Raw genomic sequence first — 5,745 nt, 5'->3', positions numbered from 1 at the left:
TGCAATACCGCACGAGGACATCCCTATGGTACCAAACCACACCAAAACGGTGCAATACCGTACGAGTACTTCGTTACGGTACAAAGCCACACCAAAACGGTACAATACCGTACGAGTACATCCATACGGTACCAAACCACCCCAAAACGGTGCAATACCGTACGAGTACTTCGTTACGGTACCAAACCACACCAAAACGGTACAATACCGTACGAGTACATCCATACGGTACCAAACCACACCAAAACGGTGCAATACCGTACGAGTACTTCGTTACGGTACCAAACACCACCAAAACGGTACAATACCGTACGAGTACATCCATACGGTACCAAACCACACCAAAACGGTGCAATACCGTACGAGTACTTCGTTACGGTACCAAACACCACCAAAATGGTACAATACCGTACGAGTAGTTCGTTACGGTACCAAACCACACCAAAACGGTGCAATACCGTACGAGTACTTCGTTACGGTACCAAACCACACCAAAACGGTACAATACCGTACGAGTAAATCCATACGGTACCAAACCACACCAAAACGGTGCAATACCGTACGAGTACTTCGTTACGGTACCAAACCACACGAAAACGGTGCAATACCGTACGAGTACATCCATACGGTACCAAACCACACCAAAACGGTGCAATACCGTACGAGTACTTCGTTACGGTACAAAGCCACACCAAAACGGTACAATACCGTACGAGTACATCCATACGGTACCAAACCACCCCAAAACGGTGCAATACCGTACGAGTACTTCGTTACGGTACCAAACCACACCAAAACGGTGCAATAACGTACGAGTACTTCGTTACGGTACCAAACCACACCAAAACGGTACAATACCGTACGAGTACATCCATACGGTACCAAACCACACCAAAACGGTGCAATACCGTACGAGTACTTCGTTACGGTACCAAACCACACCAAAACGGTACAATACCGTACGAGTACATCCATACGGTACCAAACCACACCAAAACGGTGCAATACCGTACGAGTACTTCGTTACGGTACCAAACCACACCAAAACGGTACAATACCGTACGAGATCTTCGTCACGGCACCAAACCACACTAAAACGGTGCAATACCTTACGACTACATCCATACGGTACCAAACCACACCAAAACGGTGCAATACCGTTCCAGTACTTCGTTACGGTACCAAACACCACCAAAACGGTACAATACCGTACGAGTACTTCGTTACGGTACCAAACCACACCAAAACGGTGCAATACCGTACGAGTACTTCGTTACGGTACCAAACCACACCAAAACGGTCCAATACCATACGAGTAAATCCGTACGGTACCGAACCACACCAAAACGTTTCAATACCGTACGAGTAAATCCATACGGTACCAAACCACACCAAAACGGTGCAATACCATACGAGTACTTCGTTACGGTACCAAACCACACCAAAACGATGCAATACCGTAGGAGTACTTCGTTACGGTACCAAACAACCCGAAAACGGTGAAATATCGTACGAGTACATCCATACGGTACCAAACCACACCAAAACGGTGCAATACCGTACGAGGACATCCCTACGGTACCAAACCACACCAAAACGGTGCAATACCGTACGAGTACTTCGTTACGGTACCAAACCACACCAAAACGGTACAATACCGTACGAGATCTTCGTCACGGCACCAAACCACACTAAAACGGTGCAATATCGTACGAGTACATCCATACGGTACAAAACCACACCAAAACGGTGCAATACCGCACGAGGACATCCCTATGGTACCAAACCACACCAAAACGGTGCAATACCGTACGAGTACTTCGTTACGGTACAAAGCCACACCAAAACGGTACAATACCGTACGAGTACATCCATACGGTACCAAACCACCCCAAAACGGTACAATACCGTACGAGTACTTCGTTACGGTACCAAACCACACCAAAACGGTACAATACCGTACGAGTACATCCATACGGTACCAAACCACACCAAAACGGTGCAATACCGTACGAGAACTTCGTTACGGTACCAAACCACACCAAAACGGTGCAATAACGTACGAGTACTTCGTTACGGTACCAAACCACACCAAAAAGGTACAATACCGTACGAGTACATCCATACGGTACCAAACCACACCAAAACTGTGCAATACCGTACGAGTACTTCGTTACGGTACCAAACCATACCAAAACGGTACAATACCGTACGAGTACATCCATACGGTACCAAACCACACCAAAACGGTGCAATACCGTACGAGTACTTCGTTACGGTACCAAACCACACCAAAACGATGCAATACCGTAGGAGTACTTCGTTACGGTACCAAACAACCCGAAAACGGTGAAATACCGTACGAGTACATCCATACGGTACCAAACCACACCAAAACGGTGCAATACCGTACGAGGACATCCCTACGGTACCAAACCACACCAAAACGGTGCAATACCGTACGAGTACTTCGTTACGGTACCAAACCACACCAAAACGGTACAATACCGTACGAGATCTTCGTCACGGCATCAAACCACACTAAAACGGTGCAATACCGTACGAGTACTTCGTTACGGTACCAAACACCACCAAAACGGTACAATACCGTACGAGTACTTCGTTACGGTACCAAACCACACCAAAACGGTACAATACAGTACGAGAAAATCCATACGGTACCAAACCACACCAAAAAGGTGCAATACCGTACGAGTACTTCGTTACGGTACCAAACACCACCAAAACGGTACAATACCGTACGAGTACTTCGTTACGGTACCAAACAACACCAAAACGGTGCAATACCGTACGAGTACTTCGTTACGGTACCAAACCACACCAAAACGGTGCAATACCGTACGAGTAAATCCATACGGTACCAAACCACACCAAAACGGTGCAATACCGTACGAGTACTTCGTTACGGTACCAAACCACACCAAAACGGTGCAATACCGTACGAGTACATCCATACGGTACCAAACAACACCAAAACGGTGCAATATCGTACGAGTACTTCGTTACGGTACCAAACACCACCAAAACGGTACAATACCGTACGAGTACATCCATACGGTACCAAACCACACCAAAACAGTGCAATACTGTACGAGTACTTCGTTACGGTACCAAACCACACAAAAACGGTGCAATAACGTACGAGTACTTCGTTACGGTACCAAACCACCCCAAAACGGTACAATACCGTACGAGTACATCCATACGGTACCAAACCACACCGAAACGGTGCAATACCGTACGAGTACTTCGTTACGGTACCAAACCACACCAAAACGGTACAATACCGTACGAGTACATCCATACGGTACCAAACCACACCAAAACGGTGCAATACTGTACGAGTTCTTCGATACGGTACCAAACACCACCAAAACGGTACAATACCGTACGAGTACTTCGTTACGGTACCAAACCACACCAAAACGGTGCAATACCGTACGAGTAAATCCATACGGTACCAAACCACACCAAAACGGTGCAGTACCGTACGAGTACTTCGTTACGGTACCAAACCACACCAAAACGGTGCAATACCGTACGAGTACATCCATACGGTACCAAACCACACCAAAACGGTGCAATACCGTACGAGTACTTCGTTACGGTACCAAACACCACCAAAACGGTACAATACCGTACGAGTACATCCATACGGTACCAAACCACACCAAAACGGTGCAATACCGTACGAGTACTTCGTTACGGTACCAAACACCACCAAAACGGTACAATACCGTACGAGTAGTTCGTTACGGTACCAAACTACACCAAAACGGTGCAATACCGTACGAGTACTTCGTTACGGTACCAAACACCACCAAAACAGTACAATACCGTACGAGTACTTCGTTACGGTACCAAACCACACCAAAACGGTACAATACAGGACGAGAAAATCCATACGGTACCAAACCACACCAAAAAGGTGCAATACCGTACGAGTACTTCGTTACGGTACCAAACACCACCAAAACGGTACAATACCGTACGCGTACTTCGTTACGGTACCAAACAACACCAAAACGGTGCAATACCGTACGAGTACTTCGTTACGGTACCAAACCACACCAAAACGGTGCAATACCGTACGAGTAAATCCATACGGTACCAAACCACACCAAAACGGTGCAATACCGTACGAGTACTTCGTTACGGTACCAAACCACACCAAAACGGTGCAATACCGTACGAGTACGTCCATACGGTACCAAACCACACCAAAACGGTGCAATACCGTACGAGTACATCCATACGGTACCAAACCACACCAAAACGGTACAATACCGTACGAGATCTTCGTCACGGCACCAAACCACACTAAAACGGTTCAATACCGTACGAGTACATCCATACGGTACCAAACCACACCAAAACGGTGCAATACCGTACGAGTACTTCGTTACGGTACCAAACACCACCAAAACGGTACAATACCGTACGAGTACATCCATACGGTACCAAACCACACCAAAACAGTGCAATACCGTACGAGTACTTCGTTACGGTACCAAACCACACCAAAACGGTGCAATAACGTACGAGTACTTCGTTACGGTACCAAACCACCCCAAAACGGTACAATACAGTACGAGTACATCCATACGGTACCAAACCACACCAAAACGGTGCAATACCGTACGAGTACTTCGTTACGGTACCAAACATACCAAAACGGTACAAGATCGTACGAGTACATCCATACGGTACCAAACCACACCAAAACGGTGCAATACCGTACGAGTACTTCGTTACGGTACCAAACAACACCAAAACGGTACAATACCGTACGAGATCTTCGTCACGGCACCAAACCACACTAAAACGGTGCAATACCTTACGAGTACATCCATACGGTACCAAACCACACCAAAACGGTGCAATACCGTACGAGTACTTCGTTACGGTACCAAACACCACCAAAACGGTACAATACCGTACGAGTACTTCGTTACGGTACCAAACCACACCAAAACGGTGCAATACCGTACGAGTAAATCCATACGGTACCAAACCACACCAAAACGGTGCAGTACCGTACGAGTACTTCGTTACGGTACCAAACCACACCAAAACGGTGCAATACCGTACGAGTACATCCATACGGTACCAAACCACACCAAAACGGTGCAATACCGTACGAGTACTTCGTTACGGTACCAAACACCACCAAAACGGTACAATACCGTACGAGTACATCCATACGGTACCAAACCACACCAAAACAGTGCAATACCGTACGAGTACTTCGTTACGGTACCAAACACCACCAAAACGGTACAATACCGTACGAGTAGTTCGTTACGGTACCAAACTACACCAAAACGGTGCAATACCGTACGAGTACTTCGTTACGGTACCAAACACCACCAAAACGGTACAATACCGTACGAGTACTTCGTTACGGTACCAAACCACACCAAAACGGTACAATACAGTACGAGAAAATCCATACGGTACCAAACCACACCAAAAAGGTGCAATACCGTACGAGTACTTCGTTACGGTACCAAACACCACCAAAACGGTACAATACCGTACGAGTACTTCGTTACGGTACCAAACAACACCAAAACGGTGCAATACCGTACGAGTACATCCATACGGTACCAAACCACACCAAAACGGTGCAATACCGTACGAGTACATCCATACGGTACCAAACCACAGCAAAACGGTACAATACCGTACGAGATCTTCGTCACGGCACCAAACCACACTAAA

The sequence above is a fragment of the Rhododendron vialii genome, chromosome 5a, assembly GCF_030253575.1.
Source record: "Rhododendron vialii isolate Sample 1 chromosome 5a, ASM3025357v1".
In the NCBI taxonomy this organism is placed as follows: Eukaryota; Viridiplantae; Streptophyta; class Magnoliopsida; order Ericales; family Ericaceae; genus Rhododendron; species Rhododendron vialii.
Note: the sequence above shows the minus strand (reverse complement) of the source record.